Here is a 25,177-nt window from a genome sequence, read left to right on the forward strand (position 1 = left end):
GTGGCAGGAGGTGTGGTGTAACCCCGGCTGTTTTGGCAGATAAGCCTCAGCCTGCCCACCTGCTTCCCCGCTGCTTGTCAGCCAAATAGGACTTGCACTGTCACTGACATTCATTCGGCGGCAGGAGGTTGCCTCCTCGACGGATCCGCCGCAGCCGCCTCACCGCCTCTAATTTTCATGCATGAGAAGGCTGAAGAGCATTCGACTCTCCTTGAAACAAACAGCAAAAGTCTCAAAAGAATTAAACCAGCGAGTGTTAAAATTGCTCCCCGTTTCAGTTTGAGATGAATTTTACGTTTATTTTCACTCAACCTTTATCTTACCTGTGGAGATCAGAGTATTGCTTTTTTATTCTGGCTATATAATCGCAACACAGTGTTCAGAGAAAAAGCTGCATTGCCAAAAAATTCTAACAGATTTTGTTGATCAGTCTGTTATTTTTTTATGATTTTTTTTTTTTTTTTAAACAAGCCTTCCAAACTTGACAGTTTCCCATTAGTCTGTATTTAGACTCCAAGTCTACAAACATGATCAACAAAAAGAGGAAATAAAGGAGGAAGTTCAGTGCTGGTATACCTGCTCTAAAAAAACATTTGGGACTGGCTATTTTAAAAATATCAGTGAGGATGAAGTCTGTCATTTTAGATTTGGGGAGTTTTACTCCCTTTAGGGCTTGATCAAAATCAGGGAGCAACACATAAAAATCAAAAAAAATAAAATAAAAATCTCTGAAATAGTTTTTTTTTCCCTTCTGGAGAGACTGGTTTGACTTGTTTCTCTTGTATGCTTTTATTCATACTGCCCATCCTTAAGGGCATCGTCCTAATTGAAGATTTTAAAGCCAATATGTTATGCCTGTGAAACTGGATGACAGCAGCTTGGGCAAGACTGAGAACCATCAAGTATAATGTTGTGAATACAGACTGCGAAACCATATGCCTCTCAGGCACTCATGTGAACACGGGCCTTTAGTGCTGTAATTCCCTTTAATTGATTTGTTACTGCACTAATGGTGGTTATAATATTGAGTTGTCTTCTTTGATGATCCAATCATCGCTGCTGTCAGAGAGGCACTCCTCCTTCGCTCAGGCACCAAACGCGCTTCCTGAACTATGTACGCAGCTATTGAAGCCAGTTGTACATTTGTGGATTTGCAGCACTGAGGCGGCAGAGCAGTGGGAGCTACATCTCTGTGTCTTGAGCCAAAGGAGTGATTGCCTGGTGAATAGTTGTATGGTAAAGGTCAATAAACAGTGGCTAGGTTATTGTGCAGCAGATTGAAAAGGAAATTATATTGCGGCGAAGACGGGGAGGTGTGCGTTTGCATGTACTGTTTTTATGTGTGAAATTGTGTGTAGAGGTGCAGCCCTGTGCTCTTTTCTTTCTGTCATGAGTCTCTCTTGGCAGTGAGTCTTCCAGCTGACCTGTCAGTGTTATTCAGCCTACAGGGCTGTGAAATGACCCACCACAGGGCTCACCTGGGGCACTGCAACCTCTTTTAGCTTTTCCCTTCACACTGTTGCTCCCTAACTATGTTTTATTCCTTTTCCTGCCTGTGTTCTCACTGCTTTATATTCACTCGCCACACCTCATTCACTCTGTCTTTTCACTCTTTCACACAGACAGAATTGCTGTACTTTCTCTCTATTCTCCAGAGACTTAATGTTTCCTGTTTGGATCCTGCTCGCAAGGCTTCAATAAGAATCGCTTAATGAAGTAAGAGGGGCGATGCAGACCCCTATTTTTTTTTTCTTCATAGACTACTGAAAATGTTCCAGGAATAGGAACAACCTATCTCAACAGCTCGTCTTGCTTTCTGTGGTTTTTGGCTGTGTCTGATGCTCTTCTATTATGTACAAGACAAGAATGCCAAGTTTTTTCTTTTCCATTTTTGTTTTGTCTTCTCTTCTGCTGCAGTACATTTATCCCCTTATCCTCACAATACTCAAAACACACCCTGCTCTACCTGCAACTTTGAAGCTTCAGGTGTTTTATTATGTGAGGTTGATTTGGGGAGCAAATCCATGTTGTTCTGGTCCAGCATGCCGGAGCGCTGTACTTTTGCTCTGATGGTGAAGAGATGGATGATTGAAAGAGATTAATCGTCATGGAGCAGACATCAGTCAAGCTGACAAATGGCAGCCGCAAACTTGGAAAGCCATTAGCGGACCAAGGCGGGAGTGAAGCCCAGCCAAGCCCTGCTGATTTCCATGAGTCTCCCTTCTAAAGCACCGGCCCGTGCCAGGTCGCAACACAGTGGTGGGTGTGAGCACCACCTCAGGTCCCTTCTGGCCTTTGCTGCTACCAACCAGTATGTTGACATGGGGTTGATTCTCAGCCATTAACGAACAAACGCTCCAAAGAAACATGAAGGAGTTAGTCCATCATTTCACTTACCTGTCATGACTCAGGCAAAGAAGTCACGTGAGTTGAAAATAAGGGCGTTGACTGGCGTTATGTCCTACTGCTTAGAGTTTACAGTGTCAGCATTAATGTTGTGATTCAAACGGATTCAGATTCAGACAATTTGAACAAAATAAAATAAGATGATGTTCCAAACTGATATTGAATATTTTTCTGCGCTCCGCTTTTGAACAGCTCTCCTTCTTTTGCTGAATGTGCCAGTTTGCAACGGTTTCGATTTTGATTTTCACTGCACATATTATGCAAAACAACTTTTTTTTGAGCCTCCCATACAAAACCAGGTGAGAGGTTAGCTGTTCTGCTTTGACTGCACTCCACAGAGAAGAAAATGTGTGGTAGACATCAGCGAGTGCTGTGTTTTCTTTTTCCTTTTTGTTTTAGCAGCTGCTTTTGTAAAGGAAATATCTTTTTTGTTCAAACAGAAATAAAGAGTCACTTGGGAGGGAGGGCAGATGAGGGGTGGGGGGTGGGGGATGGGGGGGAATTGGCTCGTATAAACACTGTGCCAGAACTGTTCTTCTGCAATTAATGTAAACTGACACTGAATCTACTAAAGGGTGTTCAGAGTCTTATTTTGCAAGTTGTTTTAAAAAATGCATTAGAGTGAAGCAAAAAAAGTGGATTAATGCAGCATTAAAAAATAATTTACCCTACGTTAGCAAAGCATTAGAGCCAGACATCTCTCTTAAGTTATTATAAGAAATGGCAACGTGGATGCAAAATAGACAAGAACAATGAAAGTCTCTGGCAGTGAAGTATCTGATGCTCTAGTTGAAGGGAATACCTTATCTTGCAGACAGTGTTCTGGAATGTATCAGTGTTGTGTTAAATGGCGTACAAGTGGGGAGAGAATGTCACTCTGCAGGAAATGCCATGAAGCACTTACAGAGGTAGCACGAGAAATGTGGTCAAACTGTTGCTCAGACCAGCCATCCAGTTGTTGATGGGGGGGGGGGAGATGCACTTTAAACTGAAAACAGCAAGAAGCCCCCTCACATGGATAAACATTTGGACTAAATTTATTTTGTAATTTATTCTGTGACTTCACGCAACTTTGGAACACTGCAAAAGGGCATCAAGTAAGTAATTTTCAGCTTTTTATTCGTCTTGTCTAAAACACTTTGGCTACAACAAGTCAGTTGTTAGTCTGACCTCAAGTCAAAGTCTCTTTAGAATGGGATTGATTACAAGTTGAAACACTGGAACCTCTCGATGGACAGACCTCAAAATAACTTGCAAGGATGTATAAAAACGAACATAATAAATTATATTTGATTGTTTTTCATGCAGGCTGCTCATTTAAAGTAATCTGTGTATGAAACTTGTGATTGATACTACAGCACGTAATTATTACTTTTTTCTTTCCCAGAAGAAAGATTACAACTATGAAATAGTTGAGCTGATATTTTTGTCTGTTGCTTGGAAATACTGGAACTGTGTCACGTTGCTCATGCAAACATGACCGTGTGATCGACACGACAGTCATGCCGATCACGCAAACATTAACGTTCTTGTGATTGACATGACACAGTGCCACCATTTTTGATTCCTACAGCTTCTTTTCTGTTGAAACCAAATTTTTTTTTGTATTTCTTTATCTTTTTTTTCCTGCAGTCTCATGCTGATCATGCAAACGATTGGTGCAAAAAATGGTGGCATTGTGACACATTGATCACACAAACATTAGTAGACCTATATCTACTAACCTGTTACGTGATCAACGTGTCACAGTGCCAACTTTTCAGATATAGATTTGCTATTGTTTGAGTGATCAATGTGACACTGACATTTGTAGAAAAGAAAAACAAACAGATAAGAACTGCGACAGAGATAAAGGTAAGGCGTGTTGGCATTCCAACAGAAAAGAAGCTCTAGTTGAGCTGCGGTAGGAGAAAGGTATATGCACGAAGTGGCCTCCAGCTGTGATCGATACAGCAGCCACGTTTCTTAGCCTGTGATTGAACAGATAATATGATCATACAGAGTGCAAACATAAAATCTTGTGTCTTATTAAGGCTATGTCCACACGTACCCGGGTATTTCTTGCAAACACAATTTTTCTATGCGTTTGCACCTTTCGTCCACACGTAAACGGCGTTTTCGGTCACTGAAAACGGAGATTTCTAAAAACTCCGGCCAGGGTGGATATTTTCTAAAACTTCGTTTTTGCATTTACGTGTGGACGAGAAAAACGCAGAAAACGCAGCGTCAAAGGTGTGCGCCTTTTTTGACGTCACACTGTGCGCCACGTTATTGTTTCGGTGAAATGAATTTCTACAACACTGTTACTGTTAATTGTACTCTCTGCAGTGTTTAAATGCTTACATATACACACACAGTTGCTGTCCCTCCACACATACGACTCGGTTCTGCTTCTATGCCCCAACTTTTTTTACTTTTTCCCACCGAGGCTTCTAGACTTCTGATTGGCCAACATTTCTACACGGTTAGGAATATAGCGCCACCTGCTGCTTTGGCATGTTCCTAGCAGCGTTTTCCTTCATTTCTGCCTTTACGTGTGGACGGGATTATTTTTTAAAACGAAAACGGAAAATCTCCGTTTTCAAAAATACCCGTGTACGTGTGGACGTAGCCTAAGTTTATTAGAAGCATGTTTTTAGCGTGTGGCTCTCAAAGAGCTTTGTTGAAATCACTGAGATGGCACTATATTTTGTAAATGAATATGTGACTATATGCTTGCACAAAACAGAATTGGAAGTGGGGACAGAATTAAAAAGGGAATTGGATGATATAGAAAACGGGAAAAGAAGGAAAAACAAATGGACTTGGTCTTAAGGCTATAGATGAAGCATCCCAGTTGAACGCTCATACTAAGACAATTTTAAGCAAGTGGACTTAAAAACTCACTTTCTTTTTTCAGTAAATGGATTCAATGAGTCATTTAGGCCAAATACAGGACAATCAACGTGTATACTTGGTGCCTTCAACAATAAAACAAATCTTTAACTTCAGTTTTTACAAGCTTGTCACACTGAGATTGTGTGTGAACCTTACCTTTTACCTTAGTTACTCTGACATGCTCCCTTTTTGTAGGATTTTAGTTTTAGTCTTTAGTCTTATAAGCTGTTGCATTTGCTATCTCTCCAGCAAACTGCAGACTAGTTATAATATTGTCAGTCTGTGGGTGCCTGTTGGAAGGATTTTGAAACAATATGAAATTTAATTTACTATCGGGATACCTTGTTTGCTTTAGAGCTCCAAACACCTGGAAACTGGCAAACGTGAGCTTAAGATTGTCGGAGGGGGGGGAAAAAAACGGATGGCGTTGACAAGGCAACGGGAGCTCATTATCTCGTCGTCTATGCTGGTCCACGGTGCGCCATTGATGGGTGCCAGAGGAGAGTTTTCAGGCAGACAGATGGGGTTGAACTCTGCATTTCACGCAAAAGACGAGAGAGCAGGGATAACAGCGTCCACAGAAATGACATGTCGGTGTTGTAATCCTGGATTACCTGTCTGCCTTGCTCTACTTCACTGTTCGTGTTGCACGTTCCACATTAGACAAGATGACAAACAGTGGCTAAGCCTCAGCTGCTGTGAGATTTGATCTGTATTGTCAAGATACAACATGTATGCATTTAAATTCAGCTATCTAACACTCCTTACCCACACGTTTTCTACTGACCATTTTTTGAAATGATGTCTGAAAAGGACAGGTAAGCCTGAAGCAGTTAAAGACGAGGGGAAGGATGAGTTGCATCTGGACCCATTTGAAATTACTGCTTGTCTGATTTCTTTTTTTCTTACTTTCTTTTCTGTCGGAAGTGAACATGCAGTACTCAACTTGCAGCAGGTGGTTTGCGTCATATCTTCCAGGAGTGAGCTATTTAAGTTCTGAAAGATTAAGTGTTGGACTATGGCTAAAGCTTGCAGCATAAATCCTGGTGCACAATACACCAGCTTCCTGAGCAAGAGACCTTCTGAACAATAAAAATTTGTTTTTGGTCAGGTAGACCAAAAAAAAGCGACTGAAAGTCACAAATATGAAACCACATAGTGAGCATGAATTATTTACTACAGTTTAAGAGATTTTAAGTTAACAAAGACTGTCAAAGGTAGTTTTATGTGTGTTCAAGATATTTTTATTCCTTTTTTTGGATATTTTCAGGCGTTCTTTTGAATTTTCACTGAGCTGAGAAATCGGTGCACACACCAACCAGGCTGACAGCTTTGGCTTCTGTTTTTGAGTTCTGGTGCATCTTCCATTCCAGCAATGGTTATGACAGCTGAAGCATCTAATTGGCATGGAGCTGTGGTCATAAAAGTTTTCCTTTATTCAGACTAAAAACACGAAGTGTTGTGTCTCGAGCCTATTTGTTAGCATAATTATGTAGCTATGATGCGTATTACAGGAATTAGTTTTGCGTAAGGTCTGTAGGGAAACACCTGAATTGAGACAGTTTTCCGACTAATTATGTTCATGCTCGCAGAGTTTTACTTTTGTGGGTACAGATTGTGCAGGACTCTGGTCATGTCACAGCCACAGGAGCCTGCAAAGCAAAACCTCTAACGAGTAACCCATGCCTTTGTTCAATTCCCATCCACAGTATTTTATTTCTAGAGTGTAACAACTTCTATTCTGAGAGTTTGAGAGCTGTTTACACTTCTGTCTCTCAGCAGCGAGGCTTTCTTTCAGGATGTGTTCTGCTGCCAGTGTTTACCAAGGGATGCGCCTTGTTTGCAAGAAATGAGTGGGAGAAAGAGATTTAGTGTTTTTCCTGTTCTCGATTTGCATGATTTTGGTTGGAAGCACTGTGGCAGCCGGCAGAATCTTAGACACATTTAGTTGGCACAAATAATCACAGCTCTTAGTGCAGGCAGAGACTTGACATCTTGGATTCCTTCAATCCTTTCAATAAAGCTTTTTCATCATGTGTATTATATCCAAACCCCTAAGATGATGAGTAGCTGTCCTTAGGGGTGAAAGAACAAAGATGCATGAAAACAATGGTGATTATTAAAAGCTCTAATTGAATGTAACAAGTACATTTTATGCAAATATTGACTTGTAATGAACTTGACATCTTGCTGCAGTCTTCTTTCAGTCGCTTCCTTTGGGGGTCATAACAGCGAATTATTTGCTGCCATCTTACCTTGTTCCTGCTCTTTCACACAAGCCCTCTGCTGAATTGCCCTATGCAGCTTAGTTGCTTATTTTTATTCCTTTTTTTTTATTTTAAAAACTACATATAACAAGAACCTCTTTCTGTGTGTAATCCTGTTGAAATTATGCTTCTTTGAGTTTTAATAAATCACTGGAGCTGACAGTATGTAGTAGCAATGTCACAGCTGGTACTGAGTCAGGCAGTTTTATTACTGCAGGTTAAAGGCTTTTAAAAAAGGGGAAAGGAAAACACACACATACAATCTGAGTTTTGTTTTGTTCCATTTTATATGTATTGTCTGAATTCTGGGGGTTTTTGGACTTTTAGTAATTTATAATGATCTGTGTGACGTTTGCACGATCCATAAGTGCTCTTGGGCAGAAGAGCATCTCAAGGGACATTTGCCTGTTGTTACTTCACAGTTGTTTAAAGCAGTGGGCATTTAAAGAAAGAGTTCAGAGTTCAGTAGGGTGGAGAAGCAAATCGATTGCATTTGAAAATAAAAGAGTAGTCAACTATTGTCTTTTAGATGGGAAGAAAACTTTGAGAAAACGGAAAGAATCAATGTTTTCTCTCCGTCAACATATACGGCCATATGGTGACTCATCTCATGTTATTGCGATTTCTTCGTCAGCTCACATGACATTTACTTTTGAGATTTTTCCCATTTAGTTGTCAAAGTTAATGAAAGGATGGAGAGATAAAGCAAATATAACACATCAACAAAGCAGAGCACAAACGCATACTGTTGTGTGCACTGTACAGCCAATAACACGGAGTTTTCACTAAGGCAAATCAGATATGAATAGACATTCATACTTCCGAACTGATGCCTCACTTGCTGTGGGAGGGAGACAATTGATGTAATTGTGAAGAGGAATGGTGACAAGATGTAAAAACAAAGGCACTCTGTCACAAACACAGACACAGAGACAGTTTTGTGTATATTAAAGCTTAGAGAAATGTATTTGTGCCTGCAGAGGAAAGTATTTGTATTCTTGTTTGCATAAAAATGAGCTGAGGCGTTTATAGTAGGGGCAACTGAGGAAAAAGCGCCTTTCAATATAATATGCTCTTTAATAAAGACACAGGTTGGCAGATTGGGAGTGTCAGTGCATGTGGCATGCAGCCTCTTCAAGTGATTTATGAGCACACCGCTAGGCTATTACATTATGGGCCCGAGTCCTATTCAGTGAGGGTGATAAGAGCAGCCCACCTCTGTTGAAACACTGCAGGTACAAGCGTTTTGTTTTAGTGGAATATCACTAGTTTTTGATAAAGGAATTAAGTATGAGGAGAATCTAATCATGTTGTCTGTGCTGCAGCTGTATCTCATCCATTAAGTTAGAGTTTGTGCTTTTGTCCTTCAGAGTTTGCAGAGCATGTTCGGGGGAAGATTGCTTGGAATTGTTTGCATCTTCATTGAATTTCAAATTGAAGATCTCTTTTTAGTGTGTAAACAATGTCATGCATCAGTTATACTTGCATGAAAAAAAATGGCAAAAAGCACATTTTCTAACCGCTAGAGGACTGGTTTCATTTACTCTGGAGAAATTTCTTTAACTCGTAAGAACAGTGAGGGAAAACATGCAAGTCTGCAGTTTCTCGCCGCTCTGTGTGGCTTCGGATTTGGCCCCGCATTCGCAGAGGGAGAAAGGCGAGAGGCCAGCGCGGCGAGGTCAGAGTTGACGCCGCAGTCGAAAGGCCAGTTGTCAACCTCCGGCGGAGAGAAAAACAACGGGGCATCAGCTAGAGTGGTTTGGAAAAAGGACGAGTCAGGGTCGCTTTCAATTAGCACAGCATGCTGTCATAGCAGTGAGCCACCGAGGCAGCGAGAAGGAGGTGAGAGGTAGCTTTGGGCTTATGGAAAGAAGAAAAAGGAAAGCAGCTACAAACCAAGATTGACAGAACTAAACATGGAAAGACATGCACGAGGCGGTTGTTTTAAAGAACGGATAAGAAAGAGCTTCCTCTATGGCTTGTGGTGTTACAGGTTCCTAACCCAGAGGCCTGACGGTAACAGTGTGTAACCTTTGCTTGCTCAAACCCTGTGTGGCTTCAGTTTTTCCTTTTTTCTTTTTTTGTCCCGCTCCAAACAAAGATGTAAGTGCTTCCTGGCAGCGACGACACAGTAAAGTTGGTAAATAACATGTCAAGAGTTCTGAAGGTGGCTTAAGTTCAAAAGACTAATCATGACAGTTTCTGCATTGTGCATGAATTTGTTGGTTGTGTTGTCCTTTGGGATGATGTGTCAACAGATTTCAGTTATGGTAGTCTAACAAAGCTCCGTCTTTAGACATTTGTTGCTATAGCAGTGGAGTCAAGCATAAATGAACTTTGTCAGATACGAGGAACTGTCTCAGAACTGCCTCCCAGCAGGATGGAGGAGTGGAATAATTAATAGGTCTAATATTCCACTTCATCCTGACAGCTTCTCGAGAACTCATGTGTGACAAGAAAGCGTAAAGACCCATCTCGCTGTCAAACAGGCTGATAAAGATGAGTCTTTTTATGATTCATGACATGAGATAAGAAGCACAAAAAAGCAAGCCCTGTGTTGGCGAAGTGCATCACTGGCAGTCCAGCTCTGATGTCGATGACATTATGTCAGATTTGTGAGATGGATATGGACGACAGATTTCACTGTGGTGCAGGCTTTCCTTGTAATTTTGCAGTTGGGCCAAATGCATGTTTTCGACAGGCTTCTAGAGAATAAATCTTTTTTTTTTTCTTGTCATTTTTTTTTTCTTTAAAATCAAAAGTGGCACAGTTATTGCAGTGAACGTAGCGATGCATGCTGGGACTGTTCTCCCGTGAGCTTTGTGAAAACCAGCAGAGCACGATATGGCTCTCCATGGTCTGTTGGTGTAGAGGCAAGCCGAAACAAATAATACAGCTCCCTATTTGGAAGGCATTATTCCCACAGAAGTGTGAGGCTATTTATGTTGAGTGTGGGCGTGTATAATGAGTGTGGCCATACCAATGTGCCAATTAGTCTCATACATGCATGCCTGCTTTGCCACTTGTTGGGAATTAAGATGTGATTTTGACAGAAATAACTGCAGCTGTGATGTCGATCGTGGGCTTGGATTATGTGATTTTTTTTTGATTTTTTTTTTTTTAAGCCTGATGCCTGATTTAATGAAGGATGGTTTTCCAATAAATTTTAATATTTGGATTAAAGTGCTTCAGAAAGACTGTGTGACTGTGTGAGACAGTCGGACGCTGTTAATTGAAAGCAAGGATAATTATTATTATTAAGAATAACATCTTCCCACAGTCTGCCAGATAGGTCCTGATCAATTTTACAATAAATACGCCCTCAAACAAAGATGCATCACATTCATCTTGTGGAGGTTACACTGTGACACTGAATATCACGAAACTGAGTTTTACTTTGAGTCCAAAATGTGGGCAAAACCAATTTCAGTCCAAAGTGACTTAGGGCAGAAATTAGTGTTGTGAATTTAACTAAATGCTGTGCGGAAGAAAAGATGGCGGTAAATATATTTGCCTAATCATTTGGTAACTTTACCACTCACACTGCACAATGTGTGCAACACAACTCAAGGCTTTGATGTGAGTTTTATTAGTTTTATCTCTAAAGGACAGTTGGGAGATTAAGTGTAACTTAATCTCTCCAAACCTCTGTGCCTGTTGGCAAATGGCAGTTTTCTGCAACACTAGCATTACCCTCATTACATGAAAACTGGATAGAAGTTGGCCTTATCATGTTGTGTTTTCCAGATGGCAATAGCTAACAAGACAACAAATGTGGGAATAATAGGGCGGGAATGGCCTCGAATCAAAGCAACAAATAATACTGCTGTCGACCTCAGTTAGTACCACGAGCACTGCAGGTGAGTTGTTCCTTTGGCATGGACAGGTGCGTTTAAGAGAGAGGCCTGCAGAGAACTGAGCAATTTATTCGACATTTTTAAACCAATCGGTGGGCCGGCTCTTGATTGATCTGTTGTTTATTGCACAGACTCGGGGTATTCTTTCCTTAATTTAATACTGAACTGAGAGGAGAAGCCTGATTTGTAATCTGCAGAGCCACTTTTCCTCACACTGTATGTATATTTTTCAGCCATCCTGGCTCCAATACCATCACACTTGTCAGGACTCCGGTCTATTACTTTCTCCTCCTTTTCTAAAAGACAGCAATTAATCTAATTAGTAATCAATCAGCCTTTAGGCCTCCCGCCTCCTCTGTGCTAATGGAGGATATGACAGGCCTGGACCTTGCATTATTAATACCACCATTCCTGTACCCCTAGACCCCCCCCCCCCTCCCCGAACGCCCACTGCCAGGGGGCCATTGATCACTACCATAACCAAGCGAGCACTGCAGGGAAGTTTCCAGCGTAGTGGGATTGTAGACGGGAATGTGGTGTGTCGTCGTGTGGTGTGTTGCTGTGCAATCCGTTCAGTGGGATTTAGCATAATTTTGGTAACGGAAAGAATTTGCCAACTTTGCTCACGGGAGACCAACTAGATGCAAAACTTCTAAAAATGAAATATTTTCTTGCTGGTGCATTGAGTCTGTGGAGAAGCTCATGGTGCACATTTGAAGGAGAAGAGGGATTGTATGAGTGGTGTTAATGGGAATGTTGTGCTCTGAAAAGCTCATTTGGTAAATGGGGCTCACCTCAAAACTATTATGGCAGGATACGGGGGCCTCTCTGCGGGACTATTTCTAGAAAATGAGATTAGAAATTATAAAACGCTGCTAATGCCGGGGCACAGTGATCGCAGCGTGGCAATAAAACAATCACGGCAACATTATCCTTCATCTCCCATGCGCTATATGAGCACCCAGTGTAATAGACCCAGCAGCTGAAGTGATGGTGCCTGGTAGCGGCCCCACCAGCTGATCTCATTCACTCTAATCAATACTGGAACCTACTCTGCCTAGACTGGGTGGGAAAACAGCTGCACGGAACAACAAAACTTCACCTTGTGTCCTCTTTAACTGAATCTGCTGATCCTAATTTATCTAACCTCTGCGCCAGTGGCTGTTAATCATGTTGTCATCCAGACTACAGGTTGTTTTTGAGAACGACAAGTTGAGGCTTGCGTGACATGGATGTTTTTGAGAATATCCATTTTGTTTGAGATGAAGCCCTACCCTTAAAATTATTAGTCAGTTTGAAGCTGAAATGACAACTTTATTATTAGTAGTAGTAGTATTAGTAGTACTGTATAAATGGGGTAAATGTAGGCTTTGTGGTTGGACAAAACAAGTAATTTTAACATAATTTGTATTAGTTTCAGCTTTATTTGAAATAAAGTTGCACATTAAACAAAAAAATTAAGCAGGTGATGAGTGCCACTAGGCGTATTAAAGGTGTTTTGGATAACTAACACCTTATTTTAAACATATTTCTTTCATTCGTCACCCTTCTGCATGCACAGTATGTGTTGGAGGGGAAATAATCATTATTATTGTTGCTTAATATTTTTGATGGAGATGATTTTTGACAAAAAAGACAGCTGCAGCCTGTCCGCAACATGACTGATGGGTGGGAGGCTGGAAAGGAGTGGTCAGAGGCTCTTTTGGTCTTTTTAAAGCTGACATCATTCTTTACTTCAGCCGGCCACTTCCCGTGACTAAATCAGAGTGTGATTTGGCGTAGTGGCCATAACATTTAAACTAACCAGCCATGTGTTTAGAGTATAACACGGCCTCCTGCCTTTACACCACACAGGTTAAGTCACCACAAACCAGCGTGCCAAAGCTGTCACACCACTCTGCTTAATTTGCGGAAGGCTGGGGTTGTTAAGTATTTACAAGCCTTCAGTGGCTTTATGAATCTATGATGGGAGCGAGCGTTGGTGTTGAGCTCACAGCAGCTGCAGTCGGCTGCCTCATTCGGGAGGGATTGGGAAAGCAATGCAGCTCATCTGCTGCGCTGTGTGAGTGAGTCAGTGGACAGGCTTTATCCGTGGCTAAGGATTTTGGGACTCACTCTGCGGTCACAACCTCTTCCCCCCCTTTTTTTTACTCGAGTGCCGTGTGTATGTAGGTTTATATAGATTAAGAAGTCATTTTCTTAGGAGGTAAGCTCAGTTACGGGAATTCGTGCACTTTCCATTAGTCATCGCTGGTTATCTGAGATGACTTTTTGTGTGTGTGTGTGCGGAGAGCTGAATTTGGGATAATGGATGTACAAGGAAGTTCATCTGTCATGAATTCTCTTCAGTGCGATTGTGGTTTTGCTATGGGGAGGTTGGGTAAAGAATGACTGTGCAGTTGGAGAGATGAACTAACTACAGAGCAGCACTGGTTTAAACCCCCAGCTGTGTTGCATGAATGAGTCTCTTGAGAACAGAGAGGGGCTTCAGGCGAATGAAGAAAGTTTCAAAGTTCTGACAAGTCTAGATAGATGTGCAAAAGCTCCCAGCAAACATGACAAATAGTAAAGCTCCTAAATATCTGCTACAAAGTATGAAGAAAGCAAACTTATTTGCATGGTTAATGCTGGGGTAACAAGGTTATGCAGATCAGAAATAAAGTGCGGGTGTGTTAGGTTCAGCTCTATTTTTATACCATCGTTGCTCCGTTTTATTATTTTGCAGCTAATATTTGGAGGCGCATCAGTCCTGTTGTTCTACATAGTCTTACCTCCATATTGTATGTTACAACACCAAGTTTTGGATGAAGTTCCCACACAGTTTACCATAAGCGTGGGCACGTTTAAAACCACAAGGTGCATTTGGTCCACATTTTGTGTATATATGCAGAGAGTGTGGGCAGAGGCATTCGTGCTGAATAATCATGAATTTGTCTTTTTGTTTATACAAATTTGATATTGTTTGTTTTATTACACAGTGAATGCACACTCATAAATCATCAAATTGGACAGGGAAAGAGCAACGTGGTCTATAAGCAACATGAAGCTGCTTGCCTATACCGGCACATCTGCTTCCATTTCTGCTTGTGTTGGTTGTGATGTTATGACAGCAGAGGGACTGAGGAGTTTACACTGAGAGGACATAGAGCCCCTCTCTGTGGGATCTCTTTGGGTCAGTGGCCCCGTTTTAGGAACCCCAGAGGTTTTTCGGCAGTGTGTTTGCAGTGCAGCTGTCTTTATTCTGCTTTACATTCTCATTTTTTCTCTCTGTTTGCTTTCAGAGGAAGTTCACTGAAGATCGTTTTTTGAATGGAAGACCTCAAAGAGACTTTTAATCCTTGAAGACCCTGCAAACACCTTATCTTCATAACCCCTTCTGCACACGGCTGCCGAGGTCCTTTCCCGAGAGACGAAGGGGCAGCAGAGATTGGTGGATTTTGGATGTGACAAACACCTTTGTAAGTTCAGTTTTAGCTTTCCCTTGATTTAAATTTTTCCCTTCATTCTGGGTTAAGGAATTCCCAATCTGTAATCAGGATAATATCTTAGGATATTTCCAGCATTGTACTTGAGTGAGGGCTCCTGGACACCTGATTTCACTCCTTTGCATTTTGCTGTGTTCAATATTTAAGATTTAATAAGCAATCAAACGGTTCATGAGGTTTACCCAGAAGTACATTGATTGATTGAAAGTGGCAGCTTGATGGCACCATTAGAAACGACCAACTTCCATCAGATTGAATATAAGCATTTGATTTCCATGCTAAATTTTGAATTCAGCAGTGCAGGACAAAACAGAAGTTTGCCTTAAACGCCTTTATGATCTGTAGAGCATGCAGCATCGTCTGCCCTTAGACACGTCATTGAGCCAAACATGTGCCAGAAAAAATGGAGGTAATGGTTGCAGAAACGCAGGAGATGATGTTTTAAGCATGCAACACAAATACATCAAATTAACCATGACCAGGCTTTACACTGCATTCCTCTGAAATGTCTGTGCACGCTGTAAACTCTTTCAGAAGCATAATTTCACACAATTTTGTGTATTGTTGATGAATGTGGGAAATAATGACATGTTTGTCTGCCATGAATTTGAGTGCATAAAGTTCATACCCTGTGAGGCTCACATTGGCCATAGTAATAAGAGAAAACCATTTGGCAGTTAAGAGCTTGATTGTATGAGACAGTGCAGGTCATGATTTCATTTTGTGTTTTTCCAAAAGCAAAATGACTCGAGGGCTTTCAGGCAAAGCGCTGCCTCACAGAAACAGGTAGACAAATAAACGTGTAAAAATCGTTTGTAACTCGAACACATTGTTTTCCTGGGGTTGGCAGAGGCTTTGTCCCCACGAGCTGTTATTTACGATGATCTGACACTATGAATGCTCACGTTGGACTCTTGATCTCTTTATTCATACCACCTTTCAAAGCTCCACTGTTGTGTGATCCCTCTTTTGGCTGGCTCTGCATATGTGCAGCACAGGACCATTGTGGAGTGTTGCGCGTCAGTCAGAATGAATAGGAGCCCACCGCTCTTGCGTTGCGCTGTGCTGACAGCAGGGAAACAATACATGATAGCTTGGTTTAGAAGGTTGAGTTTGTAGGAATTAGGTTGTTGGTGTTGAACCGGATCACTGGCATCACGGTGGCATAAGGGGCCCCGATGTGGACACCCATTTTCTGCCTGTCATTATTGATGACACAAAGACGTATCAAAAAGGGTGAAATGGGACAGAACAGCAGTCAGTGCGGGTGCAAAGGCGTGAAACATGATCAGACCACTCTGTTGAATAGTGGTATTATGGTGCCAAAAATGTGAGCGAGAGAGAGAGATGGGGGCAGAAAGAGAGTGACTGGCATTGCTTTCATATCTTGTCACCTACTCACTCCACAGTGCTGGCACTGTGAAGCATAGTTTGATGCATAGTTTAGATGTATGAACATTTGTTCGTGGCCCACATGGTTTTGCAAGAAAAACAAAAAGGGTCTTTGCACGCCAAACCATAGCAGCCGAAAGCTGCAGGCAAATCCTGCCCTCTGTCTTAATTTGTACAACTTTACAAGCAGGGCACTGAGCTAAATTTTCGAACCTGCGTGATATGAATGAAAATCACAGAGGGGTTAACATTTTAGAATTATTGTCTATTTTTTTTTCCAGTTTATTCAGATAACAGATTAACATTCTTTTCCACCCCATCTCTTCTCTGCATGACCCTAGTTTTAGCACCTGTCTTTTCAGCTACAAATAAGGAAAGCTGTCTCTAAATCAGTAACACACTGAGAATGCAGCTGTCTCTGTTTCCTCCTTTTTATTTTAAAATTAAATTGTGGATTTTTTTTTTTTATTTTCATTTTTTTAGTTTGTTTTTGCCTTTTCCTAAAAACTCATATGGTTAGAAGATGTGACATACGTGCTGGCCCACGTTTTAGCCCAGAGTGTTGCAATGTGGTTTGTACTGGAGTCACCAGGATGCCCCCCTGTGTATATTTCTTTGTCTTTGCCCTCTGATAAACTTCAGTTGACCTCTCTCGCTGCATGTCTCGAGGGCTTGAGTCTTTGTCAGTGCCCTAATTTCCTCCTCCTTACCCTTTTTCCCATCTTCATTCCTGACTTGCGCTCTTGTTCAGTGTTAAATGAAGGCATGGCCACACTTGGATGTGCTGTGACAAATTGGCACACAGGAGGCAGATGGTGATGGGGAGGAGACTGGTTGTCATGCCATTTGCTGTAACGACATGAATTGATCTCCGTGCCACAGAGCAGCCAAACACGCTTCACTTGTGTAATCCTGACTTTGGTTAGCGCATACGTGCATGCACACACACGTATGCCTACACACACACACCCCAACAAACTCTGTTCCACATGCCACACTACACCAGCCTTCCGTCCCCATTAGTATCAATGATGTGTGCAGTGGAGGCGCTCGCTAACTGTCATAGGCTCTTTGCTTGGATCCGCTCAGAGAGGCAAAGGGATGCTCAGGGATTTTGACAGAGAGACAGAGCTCAGACTAATGGTAGGCCGGTGAGAGTCGGGGAGCCCTAAAAAAGAGCCTACGATAGGCATAGCTTTGCCGGTGTACTGTACGTGTCAGCCAGCTGTTCTATTTACAGAGCTGCTGTCTTAACAATGTTTGCCCATGAGGCTATGGTGCAACTCGTCTAAAATCCCCATGGGTGTTTTTTATTGCAACATAACTTCTGGAAAAATTATAGTTTTCCTGACAGGACTGGCATTGCTCATTAGGCCTTCCAAGGGATATTAAATTTGTTCCCCAATTGGGTTTTCTTTGTAGCTGCATTAAAATATACTCATCTTAGCTTAAATTATGTGTGGATACACAAGAGACTATGTGTTACGAACAGGGTTTTAATAGTTTTGCAATTTTCATTAGTTTTTATTTTTATTTAGTTTTGACTTCAGATTTTCAATTTTATATCAGTTTTAATTAGTTTTTACCAATTGTTTGCTAGTTTAGTTTAGTTTTTATTTTTTTGAAAATCCTTAGTTTCAGTTTAGTTTTGATTAGTTTCAGTTATAGTTTTAGTTGTGTTTGCAATAATTAAGTGTAACAAAATCCCAGTTTCATCATATCAGTCATTCTGCTCATCCTTGGGTATGTTGCTATTCCAGCTACCATACTGCACCCTGGACAGGTCGCCTGTCTGTCGCAGGGCTAACACGCAGAGACAGACAACTCACATTCCCACCTATGGGTTCTTTAAATAAATAAATAAATAAATAAAGGCAGATGAACAACCATTGATACCAGGCAACTATAAAATGTATATCTTGGCCCCAATGAGACTATTAACTCTTGCAGCACCGGGTGTTCGTAATTTTGGTTCAAGTGAATTGATAAACTTTTTGAAGGTAATTGACTCACACAGTTGTGTAGATATCCCAGTCCTGTTGTCTCGGGATGCATCACGCTGCCTTGCCTGGGGTTAGCTTCTGTTTTCTGGGGATGAGGGTTGAGTGTGCTCCCTTACCTTCTCAAGGTAAGCTAGGTTAGCCTTCTTGTGTGAGCTTTTCAAGTGCACTTTAAGGTTTGTGGGATTTTTTTCCCTTTAGAAATGTCTCTTTCCACTACAAGACACTTGCTTTATCCAAAACAGTCATATTCAAAGTAATCCCAAATTGGACTCTGGCGCTTTCTCCCGACTTTTCCTGACATGATTCTGCGCGTGGACGGAGCAGCAACACAGACGGCTCGACTAACGTACTGCCACCTGCTGGCATAATGAGACACAGCAAGAAAAAAATCTGTAAACTAAACTTCATTTTCACCCTTGACTCTTGTATGACACGCACACATCAACGAAAACTAAACACATTTTTGCTATAAATTCAGTTAATTTTAGTTAGTTTTGTGAACACTCATTCCAGTTTTAGTTAGTTTTCCTTTTTTTGTTTTTATTTTTATTTCCGTTAACGAAAATTTCTTCTTTGGCTCTCGGAGGAGGCGGACGCACTTTTTCTCCTCTCCCTTATCTTCCCTGCTTATGTCCTTGTCTAGTCTTGTGGGGTTTTTTTGTATTTTCCCTGGAACATTCTCTCACAGTCTGTTCTCTAAAACCTAAAAGAGGAATTATGGATTTGATCAACTGGTCCCTAAATGCAATCGACACCCCTTTCTCAACGAGAAGTTTGGGCTTGGGTGAGCCTGAGTGCTGAAGATATCTACCTATTCGGAACCATGGTAACAGGGTTCTGGCGGATCGCAGCTGGCTTGGCCCTGACTTATCGAAGAATTAAGAAAGCGGAACCGGCTGTTCAAACCCCCACAAGGCTGCCCGCTGGAATTGGAACAATGGGAGAGGCGTGAGTTTCTCAAAATGGGCTCATTGAGTCAGCACGGATAAGATCTTGGAGAGGCTACGGCTGCTGTGAATACTCAGAATAAGATCTCTGACTGCAGACTGGATACATCTTGGAAGGGCTAGCCGGAATAACATCTCTGGGCGCAAAATTGGATGACATCTCGGGGAGGCACACTGCCGTGAGTTCTCAGAAATCGGCTCCTTGAGCACAAGAAATGACAACATCACAGAACGCAAGTATGGCGAAGCTCGCGGCTCTCCAACGGGACCAGTGTTGGACTGTAGAACTGCTTTGAAATTCATATGAGCTGTAAAAAATTAACATCACTTCATGCGGATACCCTCTCGGCGCCAGCTACAAGGCCGGAGCTGAACAAAACACCCTGATAACGACTGTGTTTAGTCTGTTCCTTCCCATTCCATGCAAGGCCACCTGGGTTGGCTGGAAGACTGTTTACTTAGCCTGGCAGGGCGAAGGACACTGTCTCAGCTGAACTATGGAAACGCACACACATACATATACTGATACTGATAAGCACTCACCGACGCATCACCCTCCCTACCCCGGATCCAACGCCACCTCCAACGCTTACCTCCCCTCTGATGTGGACATCGGGTCAGTTGGAGGCGCAGTCGAAAGATTGCAGCGGTCCCAGATCAGATGTACACACTGGAACTCTTTCCCATGTTGCTTGTCTGTGTTTATTGTGCTATGGTGTGTTGATATCTGTGCATTCCTGTATTATCCTTTTGTGTTACACATTTCGATGTTTTTTTCCTCGCTACCTAGCCTGACCTGTCTCCCCAATGTGATGTTTGTGTATTGTATGTACGGTCGGCAAGGTCTGTCATCTCGGTTGTGGGCAAAAGACCTGCAACTGACAAATAAAGGCTATCTCATCATCTCATCTCATCATCAAATGTTTTTTCACTTCTAGTTTTCGTTATTTCGTTAGTTTTCGTTAACAATAATAACCTTGGTTACGAATTGGTGTAAAATTAAAAAATGAAGCAAGCTTGGCACTTTTGACCCTTGAGCAAAAAGGTAAAGGGTCAAGGACAGGTTAACAGTTAAACTACTAAAATTCCTGCTGTAGTATCTTACAAATAGTTGTCAGTTTAACACAAAAACAAGCGGGTGCTTTAGAATGGAGATGGCGTAGATACCATCAGACAGGAAGACAGTGCAACGTATGTTTTATCTTAGTGTAAGACTGATGAAATGCCCAACGAACCAGTGTTTGATTGGGAAACTGCAGAGAACTGAGAAAGGTTAATGGATTGTGGTCTGTCAAAATCACAAGTACTGAATTCACGTACACGCCAAAACACTGTAAAGGCCAGATCAATGACAGGATTTCCTGAAGCAGCGGTTCAGAAAATCAAATTTACTGATGAACTTTTCTACCCCTACCTGATCGATAGAGTCTTCAATACACGGTAGAGGGTAGGAGTAGGAGTCTGTACAAAGTCTTGGCATGTTGTCAGACTTGGACAAACGTAGCAATGCCCAACTAGAACTGGAACGTCGAGATATTTTCGTCGGACAAGATAAACCCAGTAAAAACATGTGATTGGATTTTAAGTCTTTACATCTATGTTATGTTCACTCAGCTGACTCTTATATGGCTTCAGTAGAGTTACATGACAAAGCTGCTTAGAAGCAGTATGATCAGATGATTCTGATTTGAAACCATTCTCCAAACCTGCGCACAGGCCAGCAAACGTCATCTATAATAGGGAACTTAGAATTGGCAACAGGCTAACACCTGATCTCCAGGGAGAAAAACGCCTCTCTCGCTCTCTCCACACGCTGATCATAAAAGCTCCTAATTCTTCTCTGGGTGGATACCAAACTCTCCCTCATCGGCTTCTATTCATCCTGGAACAACAAGGCAAACCCTCCTCCCAATCACGCTTAAATTGTGCACAGTATGCGCGCAAGGCAGACTTCACTATGTGGTTAGGCTTAGTTGAGCCTTGGCATGTGTCACATGGCTTTATACATTTCAATCGTCGCCATAAAACGTATGTGAGGATGCACTCATGGACACCTGGATGACCTAACTGATCATGAGAAAAGTGGAAAACCACGTCATGGAATTCTAGACCGAACTGACCCTCAATCCCCTAGTTCCCTTGGCGACAGTCTGCCTTCTGCTGATTTACAGAAAACATTTTTGAGTATGTATTAATGTCCTTTGGGTGCTTCAATAAAACACCCCAGTGCTAGTACATTAAAAACCACCATGCAAATATCAGTCAGTTGTAATTTGCCTGATTTAAAGTTTTTAGCCATGATTGCCACTGTTAGATTATAAACATGTCTTTCGTAAGGGAAAGCAATCTGCTAGTCACATATGGCTCTAAATTGAGTTAACCGTTAAAAGTACAGGTTTTCCAAATGAAAGGGGATCGTTAATGGATCCGATTTTCTTTTCATTAAAAGCCTGCATTCAGTATGTGGGCGAGAGGATGGGATAATTGCTGGCTTTAGCGCTCCTCACCTGGAACGTGACAGGATAACTTTCCCACGGTTGTTTAATATTCAGTGAACTCGCGAGCCCTAAGCAGGGAATATCGATCAACACATGTAATGTATTCCTTGCATCCCTAACAGGCATCTGTAGAGCAAAGATCTCAAATGGCAGAGTCTCCTTTCATGATTTTCCTCAAGCAGTGAATTATTCTTTTTACAGATCACTATTTAATCTGATATTCAACAGTGTTTTGATGAGCTTTATAACAACAGAGAGAGCCAAATCGACTTTTCTCTGAAACATACCTCTCAGACTAATATTTGGACTTCAAAGCAGCTTTTTGCTGACTTTTATATTTATCAATGGCTAATTAACCTCACATGGGAAAGCAGAAATGATGCGATTTCTTGGGGCTAGCTTAACTAGCCAGCTTAGCAAAAAAAAAAGAAAAGAAAGAAAAGTGCAAACCTCACACAGCATGCAGTGTTTTATGAGATGTCCACACGCTATTAGACACTCAAGAGTTGCTGGACAGGAGCCAGTTTGTCAGTTTGTTACAAGAACGCATACAAATGCATTTGTGCGTCTGTGCTTAAGCACAGCCGGCAAGCTGTGAGGAGGAAAACAACTCTGTTTGTGATAACAGCTCTTTCAATGTCAGAACAAACAGTCTGCTGGCCTCACTCCCCATAACCAGGACTCGTGTTCACATTGGCCATATTCACACTGAAACAAAAAGCTTCCAGAATATAGAGTGCAAAAACAAACCTGCAGCTAAGTTTAAATAAATCATCTCCCTGTAATGGAAAAGAAGTAGAAGCGTAACTGCTTTTACAATGTCAGCAAACATGGCTGCAGCCCTGCCGTACACCACTCAGGCTTAACATCTGTGTCACGAACAAAATTCAAGCGATGTGGATGTGCGCTTTACTTCACTCCCAGTTCTCACATCTCTAAGTCATTTTATCCTTCTGCTCAGGTTGGAAACATTAAGTGAATTTGGTTAATGAAGGTTTTGGATTGCGTTGAGGTGAAAGTCAGGAAGCCCTCCAAAGTTTGACTCAAGGCTGTTTATAATTACAATTCAAATGAGCAAAGGGTCAACAGTTTGCTAATATTTTTTGTCTTAAACAACAAGTAAAGGTCATAAAATAGTGACTCTTATTTTAGAGTTGGTCTAGATTTAAGCATAATTTATGGTAATGCTCTATGCTATTGAATAATGTTTACTTTGAGGGCAAAGCCTAAATTAATTCAATTATAATAAAGTTCATATATTTGCCCATTAAAGTTCTGTCACTTTCACCCTTCAGATAACTCCTGTGCACATTAAAATTGATCTGTTTGGACAGTTGGCTTGAATCCAAAGGAGCTGCTTGAGATGGAATAGGATCTCTGATTTTTAGCTTTCGGCTGTTTGCACTTGTTAGCTTGACACTGTCTCGCCAATTTGAAATAGTAATTTGTTTTTTTGCTTTTTGCTTTTTTTACTTGTTTGTCTTTGTTTGTGCCAAAATCAGTGCTCTAGGAAATTCTTCTTGTAACACATCAATTTTGGGTTCTATGGTTATTATTCTAGGGTTGCTATAGGTTATTTGTCACATAAGCCCTGTTCTAATTCAGGAAATCCTTGAATATACAGGCTACAGGTTTTAGTTTCTCATAACATTTTTTGTGTCAGGTTTGTCTGCAACAGGGTGTATAGTGTGTGCAAGCAAAACAAGGGTTCGGGTTGGCGATTATGGACTTCAGAGTTTGAGTAGTCTAGCTACGGTCTTTCTCAAAACACAGAGAATTGTGCTGTGGACAGTATTAAGGTCTCAGCCACTGCAAGTAGATCAGAAAACCACAGAACTGCAATAGATGTAGCATCTCAGACCTGCCTTCAGCCAACAGACTTGAAGGAGAGACTGAAGCAAGCCTCAAAGCCTTGTGTTTTTAATGACAGAATGTGCTCTGTTATTGAGAAGACTGATTAAAAGCCTTTTGTGTCGCAGTCTGGGCGGCAGTAGCATATGGCCGGAGGGCTTAAGCATAGAAAAAAGAGATCTGTAGTACCAAATCCCTGGGACAGAAGCAAGGAAGTAAAGTCATGGAGATTAAAGTGAATCTGCCTCATTCCTCTGCTGCAGAAAGTCCTCATTTGTGTATAGGCTTTTAGCTGTCGATTGGGGTGCAACACATAGCACTGCACTGCAATCAAAAATGACTGAACATGTTAAATTGGAATTTAAGGGTATGCTAGATGACTTCAGGTTAGAGTTTAATAATTTCAGAATGCCCTTTGGTGAAGCAGGCATGTTTCTTTCTTGTATACCTTCGAGCCCTGCAGCCTATGGCCCTCAACTGACCCCTGGTCCAAGTTTAAGCTTTAGGGAATTTTGTATTACAACTCTCAGGTTGGCTAATGGATCCTTTTAGGGAAAGTAAATATGGACCTCTTTTGCAATTTCTTTAAAGTTGTTTTTGTTTGCAAACCTCTGCCTGGCCTCCATCCAGTGTCCAAAGTTTGAAAATTCAGTGTATAAAAAAAAACTCTCACAGTTTTCACATTGTAGAGAGTGTTTATAGGTTTGGGTGCATACTGTGAATCTATGTCCAAGACTTATAAACAAACATAAAAAGACAAATGACAACTGTTCTTCCTCATATACACATAAGAGTTCATCAAGAGTGCTTGCATTTGCTCTCAGGCTTTTGTTTTATACTTTCAAGTCACTTTCAGGGAATTGTTGCACTGTGCAGCGAACGGTTGGACTTTGGATGGACTTCGCTCTAATTACATGCAAATCATGAAAATGCATTTATAACACTTGTGTTTGTTAATATGTCACAGCTTAGAAATGTACAAACTTTTAAATCAAAGGAACTGTAAAAATTATGAAATTAAAAGCACCAAAGATTCAGAAATAATGCAGATATATTCCTCTAGTGATAACCTGCGAACACTTTCACTGTCCCTCTGGAGGTGTGCAGGTTTGCGTTTAAATTAGCTCATGCATATTTTTGAGAAACTTTACAGTTATCTCAGTGAGTTTCTCCTAGACTCGAAATAGTCTACCTGTCTCTTTATTTACCTTTAATTTTTTTTTTCATTTTGACTTGCCTGAATGTTTGAATCAGAGTTCAAATTTTTCTCTGCTTTCATCTTCCGAGAGTTTACACCTCTGAGATCTGAACAGTCTCATTGCTGTTCTTCTTTTTCAGGCAAGCAATGATGTCAGTTACTGAAAGAGGATCAGATTTTATAGCTCTCATACTGCTTCATCAGTACCCAGCGCATATTCTTCAATTGAAGAACAACATGGCACTCGCTCCGCAGAGGCTCGTACATAATGAAAAATATGCAGCAGTTGAGCATCAAGGTCATTGTCGAATAGGATTTCTCAAGAGGGCTGAAAAGTCATCTACAGAGTGAAAAAATAAGGCCAGGTGGCTGATGAACTCCAGGAATAGTTTGACA

At 41.4% G+C, this 25,177-nt stretch overlaps 1 protein-coding gene across 4 annotated transcripts in view; it reads left to right on the forward strand.

The window, feature by feature from the left end:
- sema6cb (semaphorin 6Cb) overlaps positions 1–25,177 on the forward strand; it is a 161,473-nt gene that overhangs the window by 51,259 nt on the left and 85,037 nt on the right. For all 4 annotated transcript variants that reach the window (XM_087848419.1, XM_087848421.1, XM_087848422.1 and 1 more), the window contains one exon: positions 14,689–14,865. The gene's annotated coding sequence lies outside the window, so the exon portion shown is untranslated. The remainder of the gene's footprint in view (positions 1–14,688; positions 14,866–25,177) is intronic.

The sequence above is a fragment of the Neolamprologus brichardi genome, chromosome 11 (assembly GCF_056152115.1).
Source record: "Neolamprologus brichardi isolate AB-2024 chromosome 11, ASM5615211v1, whole genome shotgun sequence".
Taxonomy (NCBI): Eukaryota; Metazoa; Chordata; class Actinopteri; order Cichliformes; family Cichlidae; genus Neolamprologus; species Neolamprologus brichardi.